Below are 22,634 nucleotides of genomic sequence, written 5' to 3'. Positions count from 1 at the left end.
AAATTAGAAATCGGCACGGATTTATATCCTTATTTTCTCGTTTTAAGAAACGAAAATCACACAAAACGAGGTTTTATATTTCAACAAGTAAAACAGCAATTTCCTACGGAACCTAGACGTTCCCATGAGCAGTGAATAGAACTGCAACATAGGCTAGGAAAAATTGGTGGCCTGGAAACAACTCTGGTTTCCCTTCATACGCAAAAATCTTTCGCCTTTTACTAAAGATTTCCGTGGAGGGGAACAACAAACGAGTCTATTATTATTTTTTATAAGGGCTTGGTACAAACTGAGCCCGATTAGCAAACACAACGAAAACTGTAGGTGGAAATGTGTGCTCTTGCTCAGCTTGATAATCTCTCACCTTCTGAAATTTGCAGGCAGGAGGATCTGTATGGGCGCTTCCTGCTAAATTTCCAAATGCTCTTGTCATTTCACAACGAAGCCGAACATGGAAATGACTTCACAGGGAGGATTGTATGGAAACAGAGTTAGCATGATCAAAACAAAGTGTTTTAAACAATATGTTTTCTCCGTTTAAAACATATTTCTTTGTTTATTTCAAATGTTTAAACAAAGCGTTTGAAACATGTTTCTTTTCAGATTTGTTTAAAACACATTTTGATACTTGACGTTTGATAGTTTGTGATTATTTGTGTGTTTTGTAACTACGCGTTTTCTTTAAATGAGTATCATTCTCTTTATTGTGCATTAGAATCAGCTCAGTGGTTCGAAATGTACATCAAATAACACACATAAGGTGATGAATACCGTGGGCCACGTTTAAAATTCATGGCTATGATTTATGCAGATGTTTAAGATTTATATCCATTCACGATGATAATTAATCAGAAGCTACCAACTGGACTCAGTGGGGCCTGGAAACTGTGGATTAGTTGGAGCTTCTCGAACAGCGTACAGGCGAGATTTAAGACTAACATAAATGTGTATTTTAAGAAGTTAGTCAAGCGTTTGCTTGTAATATGAACACAATTAATCCTTGGATATTCTACAGATACATTATTTTTCATTATTCTTAAAAAAATGTCATCTTGGCATTTTGTTTAAAAGTTTTATTTTTTTAAAAAAAAATATATCCTTTTCGACAAATCAACATTAAAAGCATGTTAAAACAAACAAAAGAACACAAATTTGCCAACCCTGTATGGAAGTAACATTGTGAAAAAGGAGTCGTTAGCGTATGATAGGAAATTTTGGAACACAAAATTCCTTTTACTTTTTCTTTCTCTCTAATTTACAATTGTCGAAATGTAACTTGCTTTGATGCCGAGAATTATTACGTTAAGTAATTTCCACGGAACTATCTTGTTTTATATTCATGGCTATTTTACCCAATCTATAGTAAATTTCGAGATTCCATCACTACATATATACGTGCAAGAATCGCATGACATGAAAGTGACCCGTCATAACCGAAATAACTGCGGTAATTTTCTTTCCTGCTTCGGTGTGGTTTCTTTACGAAACATTATTAAGCATGCCTGTGGGAGAAACCCGAAAGTGTAATCGTGTTGCATATGAGAACAGGTAAACTGAAAATTCCTCGTGAAATGGAATGTGTTGCCAAAGTACAAGTTCCCACTAGTTGAAATGGTGGCCGAGAGATGGCAGAATTTGCTGTCGGTTTATCATTTGTGTACGTTGGTCCGTGCACATGACGCATTTTAGAAATCGGCACGGATTTATATCCTTATTTTCTCGTTTTAAGAAACGAATATCACACAAAACGAGGTTTTATATTTCAACAAGTAAAACAGCAATTTCCTACGGAACCTACACGTTCCCATGAGCAGTGAATTGAACTGCAACATAGGCTAGGAAAAATTGGTGGCCTGGAAACAACTCTGGTTTCCCTTCATACGCAAAAATCTTTCGCCTTTTATTAAAGATTTCCGTGGAGGGGAACAACAAACGAGTCTATTATTATTTTTTATAAAGGCTTGGTACAAACTGAGCCCGATTAGCAAACACAACGAAAACTGTAGGTGGAAATGTGTGCTCTTGCTCAGCTTGATAATCTCTCACCTTCTGAAATTTGCAGGCAGGAGGATCTGTATGGGCGCTTCCTGCTAAATTTCCAAATGCTCTTGTCATTTCACAACGAAGCCGAACATGGAAATGACTTCACAGGGAGGATTGTATGGAAACAGAGTTAGCATGATCAAAACAAAGTGATTTAAACAATATGTTTTCTCCGTTTAAAACATATTTCTTTGTTTATTTCAAATGTTTAAACAAAGCGTTTGAAACATGTTTCTTTTCAGATTTGTTTAAAACACATTCTGATACTTGACGTTTGATAGTTTGTGATTATTTGTGTGTTTTGTAACTAGGCGTGTTCTTTAAATGTGTGTCATTCTCTTTATTGTGCATTAGAATCTGATCAGTGGTTCAAAATGTACATCAAATAACACACATATGGTGATGAATACCGTGGGCCACGTTCAAAATTCATGGCTATGACTTATGCAGATGTTTAAGATTTAGATCCATTCACGATGATAATTAATCAGAAGCTACCACTTGGACTCAGTGGGGCCTGGAAACTGTGGATTAGTTGGAGCTTCTCGAACAGCGTACAGGCGAGATTTAAGACTAACATAAATGTGTATTTTAAGAAGTTAGTCAAGCGTTTGCTTGTAATATGAACACAATCAATCCTTGGATGTTCTACAGATACATTATTTTTCATTATTCTTAAAAAAATGTCATCTTGGCATTTTGTATAAAAGTTTTATTTTTTTAAAAAAAAATATATCCTTTTCGACAAATCAACATTAAAAGCATGTTAAAACAAACAAAAGAACACAAATTTGCCAACCCTGTATGGAAGTAACATTGTGAAAAAGAAGTCGTTAGCGTATGATAGGAAATTTTGGAACACAAAATTCCTTTTACTTATTTCTTTCTCTCTAATTTACAATTGTCGAAATGTAACTTGCTTTGATGCCGAGAATTATTACGTTAAGTAATTTCCACGGAACTATCTTGTTTTATATTCATGGCTATTGCCCAATCTATACTAAATTTCGAGATTCCATCACTACATATATACGTGCAAGAATCGCACGACATGAAAGTGACCCGTCATAACCGAAATAACTGCGGTAATTTTCTTTCCTGCTTCGGTGTGGTTTCTTTACGAGACATTATTAAGCATGCCTGTGGGAGAAACCCGAAAGTGTAATCGTGTTGCATATGAGAACAGGTAAACTGAAAATTCTTCGTGAAATGGAATGTGTTGCCAAAGTACAAGTTCCCACTAGTTGAAATGGTGGCCGAGAGATGGCAGAATTTGCTGTCGGTTTATCATTTGTGTACGTTGGTCCGTGCACATGACGCAAATTAGAAATCGGCACGGATTTATATCCTTATTTTCTCGTTTTAAGAAACGAAAATCACACAAAACGAGGTTTTATATTTCAACAAGTAAAACAGCGATTTCCTACGGAACCTACACGTTCCCATGAGCAGTGAATTGAACTGCAACATAGGCTAGGAAAAATTGGTGGCCTGGAAACAACTCTGGTTTCCCTTCATACGCAAAAATCTTTCGCCTTTTACTAAAGATTTCCGTGGAGGGGAACAACAAACGAGTCTATTATTATTTTTTATAAAGGCTTGGTACAAACTGAGCCCGATTAGCAAACACAACGAAAACTGTAGGTGGAAATGTGTGCTCTTGCTCAGCTTGATAATCTCTCACCTTCTGAAATTTGCAGGCAGGAGGATCTGTATGGGCGCTTCCTGCTAAATTTCCAAATGCTCTTGTCATTTCACAACGAAGCCGAACATGGAAATGACTTCACAGGGAGGATTGTATGGAAACAGAGTTAGCATGATAAAAACAAAGTGTTTTAAACAATATGTTTTCTCCGTTTAAAACATATTTCTTTGTTTATTTCAAATGTTTAAACAAAGCGTTTGAAACATGTTTCTTTTCAGATTTGTTTAAAACACATTTTGATACTTGACGTTTGATAGTTTGTGATTATTTGTGTGTTTTGTAACTACGCGTTTTCTTTAAATGAGTATCATTCTCTTTATTGTGCATTAGAATCAGCTCAGTGGTTCGAAATGTACATCAAATAACACACATAAGGTGATGAATACCGTGGGCCACGTTTAAAATTCATGGCTATGATTTATGCAGATGTTTAAGATTTATATCCATTCACGATGATAATTAATCAGAAGCTACCACTTGGACTCAGTGGGGCCTGGAAACTGTGGATTAGTTGGAGCTTCTCGAACAGCGTACAGGCGAGATTTAAGACTAACATAAATGTGTATTTTAAGAAGTTAGTCAAGCGTTTGCTTGTAATATGAACACAATCAATCCTTGGATGTTCTACAGATACATTATTTTTCATTATTCTTAAAAAAATGTCATCTTGGCATTTTGTTTAAAAGTTTTATTTTTTTTAAGAAAAATATATCCTTTTCGACAAATCAACATTAAAAGCATGTTAAAACAAACAAAAGAACACAAATTTGCCAACCCTGTACGGAAGTAACATTGTGAAAAAGAAGTCGTTAGCGTATGATAGGAAATTTTGGAACACAAAATTCCTTTTACTTATTTCTTTCTCTCTAATTTACAATTGTCGAAATGTAACTTGCTTTGATGCCGAGAATTATTACGTTAAGTAATTTCCACGGAACTATCTTGTTTTATATTCATGGCTATTGCTCAATCTATACTAAATTTCGAGATTCCATCACTACATATATACGTGCAAGAATCGCACGACATGAAAGTGACCCGTCATAACCGAAATAACTGCGGTAATTTTCTTTCCTGCTTCGGTGTGGTTTCTTTACGAAACATTATTAAGCATGCCTGTGGGAGAAACCCGAAAGTGTAATCGTGTTGCATATGAGAACAGGTAAACTGAAAATTCTTCGTGAAATGGAATGTGTTGCCAAAGTACAAGTTCCCACTAGTTGAAATGGTGGCCGAGAGATGGCAGAATTTGCTGTCGGTTTATCATTTGTGTACGTTGCTCCGTGCACATGACGCAAATTAGAAATCGGCACGGATTTATATCCTTATTTTCTCGTTTTAAGAAACGAAAATCACACAAAACGAGGTTTTATGTTTCAACAAGTAAAACAGCGATTTCCTACGGAACCTACACGTTCCCATGAGCAGTGAATTGAACTGCAACATAGGCTAGGAAAAATTGGTGACCTGGAAACAACTCTGGTTTCCCTTCATACGCAAAAATCTTTCGCCTTTTACTAAAGATTTCCGTGGAGGGGAACAACAAACGAGTCTATTATTATTTTTTATAAAGGCTTGGTACAAACTGAGCCCGATTAGCAAACACAACGAAAACTGTAGGTGGAAATGTGTGCTCTTGCTCAGCTTGATAATCTCTCACCTTCTGAAATTTGCAGGCAGGAGGATCTGTATGGGCGCTTCCTGCTAAATTTCCAAATGCTCTTGTCATTTCACAACGAAGCCGAACATGGAAATGACTTCACAGGGAGGATTGTATGGAAACAGAGTTAGCATGATCAAAACAAAGTGATTTAAACAATATGTTTTCTCCGTTTAAAACATATTTCTTTGTTTATTTCAAATGTTTAAACAAAGCGTTTGAAACATGTTTCTTTTCAGATTTGTTTAAAACACATTTTGATACTTGACGTTTGATAGTTTGTGATTATTTGTGTGTTTTGTAACTACGCGTTTTCTTTAAATGAGTATCATTCTCTTTATTGTGCATTAGAATCAGCTCAGTGGTTCGAAATGTACATCAAATAACACACATAAGGTGATGAATACCGTGGGCCACGTTTAAAATTCATGGCTATGATTTATGCAGATGTTTAAGATTTATATCCATTCACGATGATAATTAATCAGAAGCTACCACTTGGACTCAGTGGGGCCTGGAAACTGTGGATTAGTTGGAGCTTCTCGAACAGCGTACAGGCGAGATTTAAGACTAACATAAATGTGTATTTTAAGAAGTTAGTCAAGCGTTTGCTTGTAATATGAACACAATTAATCCTTGGATATTCTACAGATACATTATTTTTCATTATTCTTAAAAAAATGTCATCTTGGCATTTTGTTTAAAAGTTTTATTTTTTTAAAAAAAAATATATCCTTTTCGACAAATCAACATTAAAAGCATGTTAAAACAAACAAAAGAACACAAATTTGCCAACCCTGTATGGAAGTAACATTGTGAAAAAGGAGTCGTTAGCGTATGATAGGAAATTTTGGAACACAAAATTCCTTTTACTTATTTCTTTCTCTCTAATTTACAATTGTCGAAATGTAACTTGCTTTGATGCCGAGAATTATTACGTTAAGTAATTTCCACGGAACTATCTTGTTTTATATTCATGGCTATTTTAGCCAATCTATAGTAAATTTCGAGATTCCATCACTACATATATACGTGCAAGAATCGCATGACATGAAAGTGACCCGTCATAACCGAAATAACTGCGGTAATTTTCTTTCTTGCTTCGGTGTGGTTTCTTTACGAAACATTATTAAGCATGCCTGTGGGAGAAACCCGAAAGTGTAATCGTGTTGCATATGAGAACAGGTAAACTGAAAATTCCTCGTGAAATGGAATGTGTTGCCAAAGTACAAGTTCCCACTAGTTGAAATGGTGGCCGAGAGATGGCAGAATTTGCTGTCGGTTTATCATTTGTGTACGTTGGTCCGTGCACATGACGCATTTTAGAAATCGGCACGGATTTATATCCCTATTTTCTCGTTTTAAGAAACGAATATCACACAAAACGAGGTTTTATATTTCAACAAGTAAAACAGCAATTTCCTACGGAACCTACACGTTCCCATGAGCAGTGCATTGAACTGCAACATAGGCTAGGAAAAATTGGTGGCCTGGAAACAACTCTGGTTTCACTTCATACGCAAAAATCTTTCGCCTTTTACTAAAGATTTCCGTGGAGGGGAACAACAAACGAGTCTAATATTATTTTTTATAAAGGCTTGGTACAAACTGAGCCCGATTAGCAAACACAACGAAAACTGTAGGTGGAAATGTGTGCTCTTGCTCAGCTTGATAATCTCTCACCTTCTGAAATTTGCAGGCAGGAGGATCTGTATGGGCGCTTGCTGCTAAATTTCCAAATGCTCTTGTCATTTCACAACGAAGCCGAACATGGAAATGACTTCACAGGGAGGATTGTATGGAAACAGAGTTAGCATGATCAAAACAAAGTGTTTTAAACAATATGTTTTCTCCGTTTAAAACATATTTCTTTGTTTATTTCAAATGTTTAAACAAAGCGTTTGAAACATGTTTCTTTTCAGATTTGTTTAAAACAAATTTTGATACTTGACGTTTGATAGTTTGTGATTATTTGTGTGTTTTGTAACTACGCGTTTTCTTTAAATGAGTATCATTCTCTTCATTGTGCATTAGAATCTTCTCAGTGGTTCAAAATGTACATCAAATAACACACATATGGTGATGAATACCGTGGGCCACGTTTAAAATTCATGGCTATGATTTATGCAGATGTTTAAGATTTAGATCCATTCACGATGATAATTAATCAGAAGCTACCACTTGGACTCAGTGGGGCCTGGAAACTGTGGATTATTTGGAGCTTCTCGAACAGCGTACAGGCGAGATTTCAGACTAACATAAATGTGTATTTTAAGAAGTTAGTCAAGCGTTTGCTTGTAATATGAACACAATCAATCCTTGGATGTTCTACAGATACATTATTTTTCATTATTCTTAAAAAAATGTCTTCTTGGCATTTTGTTTAAAAGTTTTATTTTTTAAAAAAAATATATCCTTTTCGACAAATCAACATTAAAAGCATGTTAAAACAAACAAAAGAACACAAATTTGCCAACCCTGTATGGAAGTAACATTGTGAAAAAGAAGTCGTTAGCGTATGGTAGGAAATTTTGGAACACAAAATTCCTTTTACTTATTTCTTTCTCTCTAATTTACAATTGTCGAAATGTAACTTGCTTTGATGCCGAGAATTATTACGTTAAGTAATTTCCACGGAACTATCTTGTTTTATATTCATGGCTATTGCCCAATCTATACTAAATTTCGAGATTCCATCACTACATATATACGTGCAAGAATCGCATGACATGAAAGTGACCCGTCACAACCGAAATAACTGCGGTAATTTTCTATCTTGCTTCGGTTTGGTTTCTTTACGAAACATTATTAAGCATGCCTGTGGGAGAAACCCGAATGTGTAATAGTCTTGCATATGAGAACAGGTAAACTGAAAATTCTTCGTGAAATGGAATTTGTTGTCAAAGTACAAGTTCCCACTTGTTGAAATGGTGGCCGAGAGATGGCAGAATTTGCTGTCGGTTTATCATTTGTGTACGTTGGTCCGTGCACATGACGCAAATTAGAAATCGGCACGGATTTATATCCTTATTCTCTCGTTTTAAGAAACGAAAATCACACAAAACGAGGTTTTATGTTTCAACAAGTAAAACAGCGATTTCCTACGGAACCTACACGTTCCCATGAGCAGTGAATAGAACTGCAACATAGGCTAGGAAAAATTGGTGGCCTGGAAACAACTCTGGTTTCCCTTCATACGCAAAAATCTTTCGCCTTTTACTGAAGATTTCCGTGGAGGGGAACATAAACGAGTCTAATATTATTTTTTATAAAGGCTTGGTACAAACTGAGCCCGATTAGCAAACACAACGAAAACTGTAGGTGGAAATGTGTGCTCTTGCTTAGCTTGATAATCTCTCACCTTCTGAAATTTGCAGGCAGGAGGATCTGTATGGGCGCTTGCTGATAATTTTCCAAATGCTCTTGTCATTTCACAACGAAGCCCCTCAGAGCAATCGTTCCCAAGGTGGATACCTCACGGTGCACAACTAAGCCTTGGTCACTCACCGCTCGCGCCTGCGCAGCACGCGCCCGCGATGTCATCGATTGATCGGAACAGCGACAGATCCAGATCGCGGCACTCCAGCCGCGGAAGCACTTCCAGCCAGACGTCAGACGCTGCAAGTACCTCAGGACGGGCCGCTAACAGCCGCCCTACGAGAACGCATCCACCAGGATTCGTCCGAACTTCAGATTGGGCCGCCATGGTTCCAGATGCACAACTCCAAGATCAAGACTCGAGATCTGCATACCAGCTCATCATTGATGAACAACCCCAATCACCACACTGTCTGTCTGCACTCCAACCGCTGCAGCAGCGATCAACTGTTACATCCAAGAACAACAACACCAAGCGGGACAAGACACAAGAGAATCCACTTGCTTCTTCCCTCGCCCGGAAGGACATTAAGGACAATTCATCTCGGCCTAACAAGCGAACCCGGCCGGAATACGACGCCGACGGCTTCCAACACGTGCAGCACAAATATGCTGGGAAAGACGACTCAGTACTACCTCCGGCATTCACCGTCCAGACTTCAAACATGTTCGAAGCATTATCCAATTCCTCCATCCAAGCACCCGAGAAGGACAACCTTCACGATGACAACATGCAGGTCGAACCCGACAACCTGGACCTACCGCCCGCTTCCCCAGGGATTCGGGTTCCACCTATCTTCGTCTATAACCAGCCAGAAGCTAATAGATTCGTAGGTGATGCTGTTGCACGCACCGGCATTCACCCGCTACGTGTTCGCATCACCATGAATAACATCAGAATCCAGTGTCGCGGTAAAACTGACTTTGACAAACTTACTGCTTACATGCGAGAAAAACAAACTGAATTTGCAATTGCCCCTCAACGGCAAAATCGGCCACTGAAAGTGGTACTCTACAACCTACCCATCGATTACAGCTGTGAGACGATTGTGCAGTCCCTTCGAGAACAGAACTTTGATGTTGAATCTGTCAAGCAGATGTACAAATATGACGCCAAGACAAATTCGCGGAAGCGAATGCCGCTATATCTAGCCTCTCTCCATAGGGGCCCGAACTCATCAAGTGTTTATAAAGTAGAGTTCATATCGTACTATCATGTACACATCGCACCTTACCAACAACCTTCCATCATTCAATGCTACCGTTGCCAACGGCTCGGGCATACCGCGTCCTCTTGCAACGCCACCCCCCGATGTGTGAAGTGTGCGATGAATCATCCAACTGCCGAGTGCTCCAAAAAAGACCGCAGAAGACCCGCAAAGTGCGTCAACTGTGACGGAGACCACCCTGCCAACTTCCGTGGATGTAAAGTGTTCACAGACATGGAACAATATAGGCAGAGAAATCGTCAACCCCCACCTTCTCCACCGACTCCAAGCACCTCGACCTCCGCCACAGCTCGCCCTGCTCAGATTCCTGCTGCACCTATCACAAGATCGCAGCCGCAATCCTACGCAGGGAGGGCACAAGCTGCGTTACGAGGCCAAACCAACAAACGACGAGAAGAAGAAGCTGCTTCCAATCAAGACTTCACTTCCTTCCTCGACACAATGTCAAAATGGAACCTCTCCAAAATCTGGACACATATTAAGAGGGGTTTGCAAAAACTTAGTCAGGCTTCGACTGGTATGAACATGATCACGGCAGTCATCCAAACATTGATCGAAATGCAAGACGATGGCTGCTTTCAATAGACAATCGTACCTTACTCAAATGAACCTGCTCATCTTCAACGCTGACGGGATAAAAAACCAAACTCAGGAACTTAGCCAACTACTCAACTCCAAGAATATCACTGCAGCACTGATTAATGAAACACACCTCAAACCTCATCTGGATTGGAGACACCCTCATTACAGAATTTTTCGCCTAGATCGCCAAGGACAACAGAAAGGTGGATTAATGATACTCCTGCGCAAGGGCATTCCAGCCGCGCAAATTGCCACCCCTGTGATGACCTCCCTGGAAGTCCTGGCCATTCAAGTTAAAACCAAAACCTCCGACCTCATCCTTGTCGCAGCCTACCGTTCACCGCGGGTGCCCTTCCACGACGAGGACATCTTGCAACTAGAGACCCTTGGCCAACACGTAGTGATAGGGGGAGACATCAATGCGAAACATACCTCATGGAACAGCAGAGTGGCTAACCCAGCTGGAAATAGACTTTATGATCTTCTTCCGCAAACGGAGTTTTCCATCAGCGCACCGCTTGACCCCACCTTCTACCCAAGAGGGCGAGGCCAGCCAGACGTATTAGATGTCGTCCTTACTAAAGGAGTCGGTTACAGCACCACACCCTATGTGGAAACAGATCTTCTTTCCGACCATTTGCCAGTCTTTGCTTCCATCGCACAGGGAGTCTATTGCCAGCGATTCTGTCCCCTGCAGGAACATATCACAGACTGGAACAACTTCCGTCGTGAAACGCATCACCAACTCGATCTCAGTATTCCACTGCGATCCCCTCGGCAGATCGACATGGCCATCTTCCATTTTTCCAACGTACTGGTAGACGCCTGGAAAAGAAACACCCGTACGAAGCCTGACCCTGTGGCCACGACAGCTTCCCCGGTGCTCTTCATCCTGCTGAAATTAACACGATGGGCGCGCCGAAGATGGCAGAGAACACAATATTTGCCACACTATGCGGAATGGACCCTCATAGGAAGGCATCTTCACCAATTCCTTCTTCGGGATCGTGTTGCAAGATGGGACAACAAACTTCGAAATCTTTCACAGATGGACCCTTCCTTCTGGAAGCTGACGCGATCGCTGATCACCAAGGACAAAGCGCCCCTTTCCGCAATAAACACTCAACATGGTCCTGTCCTTGATCCTCAGGAACAGGCCGAATTGATGGCTGACCACTTCGCCCAGAGTTTCACCCCCAACAGTGACTTGCGGGATGCCTCCACAACACGTTTGGTAACCGAGGGACTACGCTCCCTCAAACGTATGCCACTCGGTCTCGACGTGCCTCATGTAACTCCACGAGAAGTGTTTGCAGCGACTCGTCTGCTGAAATCCCGCTCGGCCCCAGGCATCGATCGTGTTCCTGCAGCAGCGCTCAAACACCTGACAAGAAAAGGCTACGTGTTCTTAGCCAAACTGTTCACACACATGCTTCGCCTTGGTTACTTCCCACGAGACTGGAAACTAGCAAAGGTAATCGCTATTCCTAAACCGGGTAAAAACCCGCAAGAACTCAACAACTATAGACCGATCAGCCTCCTGACCCATGTGGGGAAGACCTTCGAACGAGTACTTCGAGCCAGACTTGCACACTTCTGTGACCTTCATCACTTGATACCTGACCACCAATTTGGCTTCCGGTTACATCACGGCACAACGGAACAACTGTTACGTGTGGTAGATACAGTGGCGGTCAAACTTGACCGCAGGCAAAAAGTATTAGGACTCTTCATGGACGTGCAAAAGGCCTTCGACAGTGTGTGGCTCCACGGGCTTTTGTACAAACTCCACAGAATGCACATTCCGACCACATATTGTCAGATCTTGTCCAGTTTCCTCTTCGGGAGAAGTTTTGTTACCACCATCAACGGCCACCAGTCGTCTTCACGTCCCATTCTGGCCGGCGTTCCACAAGGTGCAGTGCTTTCCCCTCTCCTGTTTGCTCTCTATGCAGCTGACATTCCACCACCTGAAACAGGCATGCTAGCCACGTATGCCGATGATACTGCAGTATTTGTCTGGGACAAACGTCTTGAAAACTGTGAAGACAAACTGAAGAAGTACACCACCCGTTTCGAGAAATGGGCCACAAAATGGAAGATCAGGATAAACCCAGAGAAGAGTTTTGTTACGGTCTTCGGCTTGGGCCCCGTACCAGAACGAGCTCAAGTCACCCTCTTCAGACGCCGAGTGCCTCATCGTGATCAAGTGAAGTATCTGGGTGTCCTCCTGGACAGACGACTGAAATTTGGCCCTCACACAGATGCGGCCTGCAAGCGCGCGCGCATGCGTCTTGGCTACCTATCTCCATTGCTACGTGCGCACACTCTTCCTTTTGCCACACGCCTCCATGTGTTCACTTCGATGGTTCGTCCTATTCTACTCTATGCCAGCCCGGTATGGACCCAGATGGCACAGACCCATCACAAGAAGATCCAGATTGTGCAGAACAGAGCGCTACGCATGATTGGTTCCTACCCCATGGACACCCGTATCACCCAGATTCATGATGATCTGCAATATCCCATGATAGAGGAGACGCTCCAAATCGCCAAACAACGCATATGGGCCAAGGTTCGAGCCCACACCAATCCACTGATCAACTCCATCGGGACACTCCGTCCCCGACGGCGTAAGGTACCTCTACCACGACCATGACGAAGTGAATTACACTCAGATTTTAGGGAACCTAAGTAATCTTTCATATGGTTTTTAACAAATGTATAATCTGTGCACTTGTGCTTGTATTCAAATTTCGTGTAAATTATCATGATTAATCCTTGTATATCTTGTATCTCTTGTATGTATTGTTTGTAGTTAATTGTATATGTTGGGCACATACCCACGACCTGTCTCCTGCGACAGTAGCAGGAAACACAAATGTAAATGTCATTATCAATGATTCCTGTACACAAAAATTATGTAAACAACCCACATTCCAGTCAATAAACAATATGCTGGACATGAAAATTCCTGACTATAAATAAAAAAAAAAAAAAAAAAAAAACCTGGAAACAACTCTGGTTTCCCTTCATACGCAAAAATCTTTCGCCTTTTACTAAAGATTTCCGTGGAGGGGAACAACAAGCGAGTCTAATATTATTTTTTATAAAGGCTTGGTACAAACTGAGCCCGATTAGCAAACACAACGAAAACTGTAGGTGGAAATGTGTGCTCTTGCTTGATAATCTCTCACCTTCTGAAATTTGCAGGCAGGAGGATCTGTATGGGCGCTTGCTGCTAAATTTCCAAATGCTCTTGTCATTTCACAAACGAAGCCGAACATGGAAATGACTTCACAGGGAGGATTGTATGGAAACAGAGTTAGCATGATCAAAACAAAGTGTTTTAAACAATATGTTTTCTCCGTTTAAAACATATTTCTTTGTTTATTTCAAATGTTTAAACAAAGCGTTTGAAACATGTTTCTTTTCAGATTTGTTTAAAACACATTTTGATACTTGACGTTTGATAGTTTGTGATAATTTGTGTGTTTTGTAACTACGCGTTTTCTTTAAATGAGTATCATTCCTTTCATTGTGCATTAGAATCTGCTCAGTGGTTCAAAATGTACATCAAATAACACACATATGGTGATGATTACCGTGGGCCACGTTTAAAATTCGTGGCTATGATTTATGCAGATCTTTAAGATTTAGATCCATTCACGATGTTAATTAATCAGAAGCTACCACTTGGACACAGTGGGGCCAGGAAACTGTGGATTAGTTGGAGCTTCTCGAACAGCGTACAGGCGAGATTTAAGACTAACATAAATGTGTATTTTAAGAAGTTAGTCAAGCGTTTGCTTGTAATATGAACACAATCAATCCTTGGATGTTCAACAGATACATTATTTTGCATTATTCTTAAAAAAAATGTCATCTTGGCATTTTGTTTAAAAGTTTTATTTTTTAAAAAATATATATCCTTTTCGACAAATCAACATTAAAAGCATGTTAAAACAAACAAAAGAACACAAATTTGCCAACCCTGTATGGAAGTAACATTGTGAAAAAGAAGTCGTTAGCGTATGATAGGAAATTTTGGAACACAAAATTCCTTTTACCTATTTCTTTCTCTCTTATTTACAATTGTCGAAATGTAACTTGCTTTGATGCCGAGAATTATTACGTTAAGTAATTTCCACGGAACTATCTTGTTTTATATTCATGGCTATTGCTCAATCTATACTAAATTTCGAGATTCCATCATTACATATATACGTGCAAGAATCGCATGACATGAAAGTGACCCGTCACAACCGAAATAACTGCGGTAATTTTATTTCTTGCTTCGGTTTGGTATCTTTACGAAACATTATTAAGCATGCCTGTGGGAGAAACCCGAAAGTGTAATCGTCTTGTATATGAGAACAGGTAAACTGAAAAATCTTCGTGAAATGGAATTTGTTGCCAAAATACAAGTTCCCACTAGTTGAAATGGTGGCCGAGAGATGGCAGAATTTGCTGTCGGTTTATCATTTGTGTACGTTGGTCCGTGCACATGACGCAAATTAGAAATCGGAACGGATTTATATCCTTATTCTCTCGTTTTATGAAATGAAAATCACACAAAACGAGGTTTTATGTTTCAACAAGTAAAACAGCAATTTCCTACGGAACCTACACGTTCCCATGAGCAGTAAATTGAACTGCAACATACTCTAGGAAAAATTGGTGGCCTGGAAACAACTCTGGTTTTCCTTCATACTCAAAAATCTTTCGCCTTTTACTAAAGATTTCCGTGGAGGGGAACAACAAACGAGTCTAATATTATTTTTTATAAAGGCTTGGTACAAACTGAGCCCGATTAGCAAACACAACGAAAACTGTAGGTGGAAATGTGTGCTCTTGCTCAGCTTGATAATCTCTCACCTTCTGAAATTTGCAGGCACAAGGATCTGTATGGGCGCTTGCTGCTAAATTTTCAAATGCTCTTGTCATTTCACATACGAAGCTGAACATGGAAATGACTTCACAGGGAGGATTGTATGGAAACAGAGTTAGCATGATCAAAACAAAGTGTTTTAAACAATATGTTTTCTCCGTTTAAAACATATTTCTTTGTTTATTTCAAATGTTTAAACAAAGCGTTTGAAACATGTTTCTTTTCAGATTTGTTTAAAACACATTTTGATACTTGACGTTTGATAGTTTGTGATTATTTGTGTGTTTTGTAACTACGCGTTTTCTTTAAATGAGTATCATTCTCTTTATTGTGCATTAGAATCAGCTCAGTGGTTCAAAATGTACATCAAATAACACACATATGGTGATGAATACCGTGGGCCACGTTTAAAATTCTTGGCTATGATTTATGCAGATGTTTAAGATTTAGATCCATTCACGATGATAATTAATCAGAAGCTACCACTTGGACTCAGTGAGGCCTGGAAACTGTGTATTAGTTCGAGCTTCTCGAACAGCGTACAGGAGAGATTTAAGACTAACATAAATGTGAATTTTAAGAAGTTAGTCAAGCGTTTGCTTGTAATATGAACACAATCAATCCTTGGATATTCAACAGATACATTATTTTTCATTATTCTTAAAAAATTGTCATCTTGGCATTTTGTTTAAAAGTTTTATTTTTTTAAAAAAAATATATCCTTTTCGACAAATCAACATTAAAAGCATGTTAAAACAAACAAAAGAACACAAATTTGCCAACCCTGTATGGAAGTAACATTGTGAAAAACAAGTCGTTAGCGTATGAAAGGAAATTTTGGAACACAAAATTCCTTTTACTTATTTCTTTCTCTCCAATTTACAATTGTCGAAATGTAACTTGCTTTGATGCCGAGAATTATTACGTTAAGTGATTTCCACGGAACTATCTTGTTTTATATTCATGGCTATTTTACCCAATCTATAGTAAATTTCGAGATTCCATCACTACATATATACGTGCAAGAATCGCATGACATGAAAGTGACCCGTCATAACCGAAATAACTGCGGTAATTTTCTTTCTTGCTTCGGTGTGGTTTCTTTACGAAACATTATTAAGCATGCCTGTGGGAGAAACCCGAAAGTGTAATCGTGTTGCATATGAGAACAGGTAAACTGAAAATTCCTCGTGAAATGGAATGTGTTGCCAAAGTACAAGTTCCCACTAGTTGAAATGGTGGCCGAGAGATGGCAGAATTTGCTGTCGGTTTATCATTTGTGTACGTTGGTCCGTGCACATGACGCAAATTAGAAATCGGCACGGATTTATATCCTTATTTTCTCGTTTTAAGAAACGAAAATCACACAAAACGAGGTTTTATATTTCAACAAGTAAAACAGCAATTTCCTACGGAACCTAGACGTTCCCATGAGCAGTGAATAGAACTGCAACATAGGCTAGGAAAAATTGGTGGCCTGGAAACAACTCTGGTTTCCCTTCATACGCAAAAATCTTTCGCCTTTTACTAAAGATTTCCGTGGAGGGGAACAACAAACGAGTCTATTATTATTTTTTATAAGGGCTTGGTACAAACTGAGCCCGATTAGCAAACACAACGAAAACTGTAGGTGGAAATGTGTGCTCTTGCTCAGCTTGATAATCTCTCACCTTCTGAAATTTGCAGGCAGGAGGATCTGTATGGGCGCTTCCTGCTAAATTTCCAAATGCTCTTGTCATTTCACAACGAAGCCGAACATGGAAATGACTTCACAGGGAGGATTGTATGGAAACAGAGTTAGCATGATCAAAACAAAGTGTTTTAAACAATATGTTTTCTCCGTTTAAAACATATTTCTTTGTTTATTTCAAATGTTTAAACAAAGCGTTTGAAACATGTTTCTTTTCAGATTTGTTTAAAACACATTTTGATACTTGACGTTTGATAGTTTGTGATTATTTGTGTGTTTTGTAACTAGGCGTGTTCTTTAAATGTGTGTCATTCTCTTTATTGTGCATTAGAATCTGATCAGTGGTTCAAAATGTACATCAAATAACACACATATGGTGATGAATACCGTGGGCCACGTTCAAAATTCATGGCTATGACTTATGCAGATGTTTAAGATTTAGATCCATTCACGATGATAATTAATCAGAAGCTACCACTTGGACTCAGTGGGGCCTGGAAACTGTGGATTAGTTGGAGCTTCTCGAACAGCGTACAGGCGAGATTTAAGACTAACATAAATGTGTATTTTAAGAAGTTAGTCAAGCGTTTGCTTGTAATATGAACACAATCAATCCTTGGATGTTCTACAGATACATTATTTTTCATTATTCTTAAAAAAATGTCATCTTGGCATTTTGTATAAAAGTTTTATTTTTTTAAAAAAAAATATATCCTTTTCGACAAATCAACATTAAAAGCATGTTAAAACAAACAAAAGAACACAAATTTGCCAACCCTGTATGGAAGTAACATTGTGAAAAAGAAGTCGTTAGCGTATGATAGGAAATTTTGGAACACAAAATTCCTTTTACTTATTTCTTTCTCTCTAATTTACAATTGTCGAAATGTAACTTGCTTTGATGCCGAGAATTATTACGTTAAGTAATTTCCACGGAACTATCTTGTTTTATATTCATGGCTATTGCCCAATCTATACTAAATTTCGAGATTCCATCACTACATATATACGTGCAAGAATCGCACGACATGAAAGTGACCCGTCATAACCGAAATAACTGCGGTAATTTTCTTTCCTGCTTCGGTGTGGTTTCTTTACGAGACATTATTAAGCATGCCTGTGGGAGAAACCCGAAAGTGTAATCGTGTTGCATATGAGAACAGGTAAACTGAAAATTCTTCGTGAAATGGAATGTGTTGCCAAAGTACAAGTTCCCACTAGTTGAAATGGTGGCCGAGAGATGGCAGAATTTGCTGTCGGTTTATCATTTGTGTACGTTGGTCCGTGCACATGACGCAAATTAGAAATCGGCACGGATTTATATCCTTATTTTCTCGTTTTAAGAAACGAAAATCACACAAAACGAGGTTTTATATTTCAACAAGTAAAACAGCGATTTCCTACGGAACCTACACGTTCCCATGAGCAGTGAATTGAACTGCAACATAGGCTAGGAAAAATTGGTGGCCTGGAAACAACTCTGGTTTCCCTTCATACGCAAAAATCTTTCGCCTTTTACTAAAGATTTCCGTGGAGGGGAACAACAAACGAGTCTATTATTATTTTTTATAAAGGCTTGGTACAAACTGAGCCCGATTAGCAAACACAACGAAAACTGTAGGTGGAAATGTGTGCTCTTGCTCAGCTTGATAATCTCTCACCTTCTGAAATTTGCAGGCAGGAGGATCTGTATGGGCGCTTCCTGCTAAATTTCCAAATGCTCTTGTCATTTCACAACGAAGCCGAACATGGAAATGACTTCACAGGGAGGATTGTATGGAAACAGAGTTAGCATGATAAAAACAAAGTGTTTTAAACAATATGTTTTCTCCGTTTAAAACATATTTCTTTGTTTATTTCAAATGTTTAAACAAAGCGTTTGAAACATGTTTCTTTTCAGATTTGTTTAAAACACATTTTGATACTTGACGTTTGATAGTTTGTGATTATTTGTGTGTTTTGTAACTACGCGTTTTCTTTAAATGAGTATCATTCTCTTTATTGTGCATTAGAATCAGCTCAGTGGTTCGAAATGTACATCAAATAACACACATAAGGTGATGAATACCGTGGGCCACGTTTAAAATTCATGGCTATGATTTATGCAGATGTTTAAGATTTATATCCATTCACGATGATAATTAATCAGAAGCTACCACTTGGACTCAGTGGGGCCTGGAAACTGTGGATTAGTTGGAGCTTCTCGAACAGCGTACAGGCGAGATTTAAGACTAACATAAATGTGTATTTTAAGAAGTTAGTCAAGCGTTTGCTTGTAATATGAACACAATCAATCCTTGGATGTTCTACAGATACATTATTTTTCATTATTCTTAAAAAAATGTCATCTTGGCATTTTGTTTAAAAGTTTTATTTTTTTTAAGAAAAATATATCCTTTTCGACAAATCAACATTAAAAGCATGTTAAAACAAACAAAAGAACACAAATTTGCCAACCCTGTACGGAAGTAACATTGTGAAAAAGAAGTCGTTAGCGTATGATAGGAAATTTTGGAACACAAAATTCCTTTTACTTATTTCTTTCTCTCTAATTTACAATTGTCGAAATGTAACTTGCTTTGATGCCGAGAATTATTACGTTAAGTAATTTCCACGGAACTATCTTGTTTTATATTCATGGCTATTGCTCAATCTATACTAAATTTCGAGATTCCATCACTACATATATACGTGCAAGAATCGCACGACATGAAAGTGACCCGTCATAACCGAAATAACTGCGGTAATTTTCTTTCCTGCTTCGGTGTGGTTTCTTTACGAAACATTATTAAGCATGCCTGTGGGAGAAACCCGAAAGTGTAATCGTGTTGCATATGAGAACAGGTAAACTGAAAATTCTTCGTGAAATGGAATGTGTTGCCAAAGTACAAGTTCCCACTAGTTGAAATGGTGGCCGAGAGATGGCAGAATTTGCTGTCGGTTTATCATTTGTGTACGTTGCTCCGTGCACATGACGCAAATTAGAAATCGGCACGGATTTATATCCTTATTTTCTCGTTTTAAGAAACGAAAATCACACAAAACGAGGTTTTATGTTTCAACAAGTAAAACAGCGATTTCCTACGGAACCTACACGTTCCCATGAGCAGTGAATTGAACTGCAACATAGGCTAGGAAAAATTGGTGACCTGGAAACAACTCTGGTTTCCCTTCATACGCAAAAATCTTTCGCCTTTTACTAAAGATTTCCGTGGAGGGGAACAACAAACGAGTCTATTATTATTTTTTATAAAGGCTTGGTACAAACTGAGCCCGATTAGCAAACACAACGAAAACTGTAGGTGGAAATGTGTGCTCTTGCTCAGCTTGATAATCTCTCACCTTCTGAAATTTGCAGGCAGGAGGATCTGTATGGGCGCTTCCTGCTAAATTTCCAAATGCTCTTGTCATTTCACAACGAAGCCGAACATGGAAATGACTTCACAGGGAGGATTGTATGGAAACAGAGTTAGCATGATCAAAACAAAGTGATTTAAACAATATGTTTTCTCCGTTTAAAACATATTTCTTTGTTTATTTCAAATGTTTAAACAAAGCGTTTGAAACATGTTTCTTTTCAGATTTGTTTAAAACACATTTTGATACTTGACGTTTGATAGTTTGTGATTATTTGTGTGTTTTGTAACTACGCGTTTTCTTTAAATGAGTATCATTCTCTTTATTGTGCATTAGAATCAGCTCAGTGGTTCGAAATGTACATCAAATAACACACATAAGATGATGAATACCGTGGGCCACGTTTAAAATTCATGGCTATGATTTATGCAGATGTTTAAGATTTATATCCATTCACGATGATAATTAATCAGAAGCTACCACTTGGACTCAGTGGGGCCTGGAAACTGTGGATTAGTTGGAGCTTCTCGAACAGCGTACAGGCGAGATTTAAGACTAACATAAATGTGTATTTTAAGAAGTTAGTCAAGCGTTTGCTTGTAATATGAACACAATTAATCCTTGGATATTCTACAGATACATTATTTTTCATTATTCTTAAAAAAATGTCATCTTGGCATTTTGTTTAAAAGTTTTATTTTTTTTAAAAAAAATATATCCTTTTCGACAAATCAACATTAAAAGCATGTTAAAACAAACAAAAGAACACAAATTTGCCAACCCTGTATGGAAGTAACATTGTGAAAAAGGAGTCGTTAGCGTATGATAGGAAATTTTGGAACACAAAATTCCTTTTACTTATTTCTTTCTCTCTAATTTACAATTGTCGAAATGTAACTTGCTTTGATGCCGAGAATTATTACGTTAAGTAATTTCCACGGAACTATCTTGTTTTATATTCATGGCTATTTTAGCCAATCTATAGTAAATTTCGAGATTCCATCACTACATATATACGTGCAAGAATCGCATGACATGAAAGTGACCCGTCATAACCGAAATAACTGCGGTAATTTTCTTTCTTGCTTCGGTGTGGTTTCTTTACGAAACATTATTAAGCATGCCTGTGGGAGAAACCCGAAAGTGTAATCGTGTTGCATATGAGAACAGGTAAACTGAAAATTCCTCGTGAAATGGAATGTGTTGCCAAAGTACAAGTTCCCACTAGTTGAAATGGTGGCCGAGAGATGGCAGAATTTGCTGTCGGTTTATCATTTGTGTACGTTGGTCCGTGCACATGACGCATTTTAGAAATCGGCACGGATTTATATCCCTATTTTCTCGTTTTAAGAAACGAATATCACACAAAACGAGGTTTTATATTTCAACAAGTAAAACAGCAATTTCCTACGGAACCTACACGTTCCCATGAGCAGTGCATTGAACTGCAACATAGGCTAGGAAAAATTGGTGGCCTGGAAACAACTCTGGTTTCACTTCATACGCAAAAATCTTTCGCCTTTTACTAAAGATTTCCGTGGAGGGGAACAACAAACGAGTCTAATATTATTTTTTATAAAGGCTTGGTACAAACTGAGCCCGATTAGCAAACACAACGAAAACTGTAGGTGGAAATGTGTGCTCTTGCTCAGCTTGATAATCTCTCACCTTCTGAAATTTGCAGGCAGGAGGATCTGTATGGGCGCTTGCTGCTAAATTTCCAAATGCTCTTGTCATTTCACAACGAAGCCGAACATGGAAATGACTTCACAGGGAGGATTGTATGGAAACAGAGTTAGCATGATCAAAACAAAGTGTTTTAAACAATATGTTTTCTCCGTTTAAAACATATTTCTTTGTTTATTTCAAATGTTTAAACAAAGCGTTTGAAACATGTTTCTTTTCAGATTTGTTTAAAACAAATTTTGATACTTGACGTTTGATAGTTTGTGATTATTTGTGTGTTTTGTAACTACGCGTTTTCTTTAAATGAGTATCATTCTCTTCATTGTGCATTAGAATCTTCTCAGTGGTTCAAAATGTACATCAAATAACACACATATGGTGATGAATACCGTGGGCCACGTTTAAAATTCATG

At 38.6% G+C, this 22,634-nt stretch overlaps 12 non-coding genes across 12 annotated transcripts; all 12 read left to right on the top strand.

The window, feature by feature from the left end:
- Window positions 1-178: 178 nt before the first annotated feature.
- On the top strand, window positions 179-296 carry LOC145997880 (U5 spliceosomal RNA). Its single transcript, XR_014443266.1, has one exon. It is a non-coding gene; the product is annotated as a U5 spliceosomal RNA (small nuclear RNA).
- Window positions 297-1,860: 1,564 nt separating this feature from the next.
- Window positions 1,861-1,978, top strand: LOC145997732 (U5 spliceosomal RNA). The gene has a single exon (XR_014443127.1). It is a non-coding gene; the product is annotated as a U5 spliceosomal RNA (small nuclear RNA).
- Window positions 1,979-3,541: 1,563 nt separating this feature from the next.
- LOC145997602 (U5 spliceosomal RNA) lies at window positions 3,542-3,659 on the top strand. The gene has a single exon (XR_014443003.1). It is a non-coding gene; the product is annotated as a U5 spliceosomal RNA (small nuclear RNA).
- Window positions 3,660-5,222: 1,563 nt separating this feature from the next.
- LOC145997601 (U5 spliceosomal RNA) lies at window positions 5,223-5,340 on the top strand. The gene has a single exon (XR_014443002.1). It is a non-coding gene; the product is annotated as a U5 spliceosomal RNA (small nuclear RNA).
- Window positions 5,341-6,905: 1,565 nt separating this feature from the next.
- On the top strand, window positions 6,906-7,023 carry LOC145997672 (U5 spliceosomal RNA). Its single transcript, XR_014443068.1, has one exon. It is a non-coding gene; the product is annotated as a U5 spliceosomal RNA (small nuclear RNA).
- Window positions 7,024-8,584: 1,561 nt separating this feature from the next.
- On the top strand, window positions 8,585-8,701 carry LOC145997777 (U5 spliceosomal RNA). Its single transcript, XR_014443169.1, has one exon. It is a non-coding gene; the product is annotated as a U5 spliceosomal RNA (small nuclear RNA).
- Window positions 8,702-13,613: 4,912 nt separating this feature from the next.
- Window positions 13,614-13,731, top strand: LOC145997655 (U5 spliceosomal RNA). The gene has a single exon (XR_014443052.1). It is a non-coding gene; the product is annotated as a U5 spliceosomal RNA (small nuclear RNA).
- Window positions 13,732-15,289: 1,558 nt separating this feature from the next.
- Window positions 15,290-15,407, top strand: LOC145997748 (U5 spliceosomal RNA). The gene has a single exon (XR_014443142.1). It is a non-coding gene; the product is annotated as a U5 spliceosomal RNA (small nuclear RNA).
- Window positions 15,408-16,972: 1,565 nt separating this feature from the next.
- On the top strand, window positions 16,973-17,090 carry LOC145997869 (U5 spliceosomal RNA). Its single transcript, XR_014443255.1, has one exon. It is a non-coding gene; the product is annotated as a U5 spliceosomal RNA (small nuclear RNA).
- A 1,563-nt stretch (window positions 17,091-18,653) lies between these two features.
- Window positions 18,654-18,771, top strand: LOC145997600 (U5 spliceosomal RNA). Its single transcript, XR_014443001.1, has one exon. It is a non-coding gene; the product is annotated as a U5 spliceosomal RNA (small nuclear RNA).
- A 1,563-nt stretch (window positions 18,772-20,334) lies between these two features.
- Window positions 20,335-20,452, top strand: LOC145997599 (U5 spliceosomal RNA). The gene has a single exon (XR_014443000.1). It is a non-coding gene; the product is annotated as a U5 spliceosomal RNA (small nuclear RNA).
- Window positions 20,453-22,017: 1,565 nt separating this feature from the next.
- LOC145997670 (U5 spliceosomal RNA) lies at window positions 22,018-22,135 on the top strand. Its single transcript, XR_014443066.1, has one exon. It is a non-coding gene; the product is annotated as a U5 spliceosomal RNA (small nuclear RNA).
- Window positions 22,136-22,634: the final 499 nt, after the last annotated feature.

This window comes from Lepisma saccharinum, chromosome 13 (assembly GCF_977018435.1).
Source record: "Lepisma saccharinum chromosome 13, izLepSacc3.1, whole genome shotgun sequence".
In the NCBI taxonomy this organism is placed as follows: domain Eukaryota; kingdom Metazoa; phylum Arthropoda; class Insecta; order Zygentoma; family Lepismatidae; genus Lepisma; species Lepisma saccharinum.
This window is presented reverse-complemented; position numbering and strand designations above follow the sequence as displayed.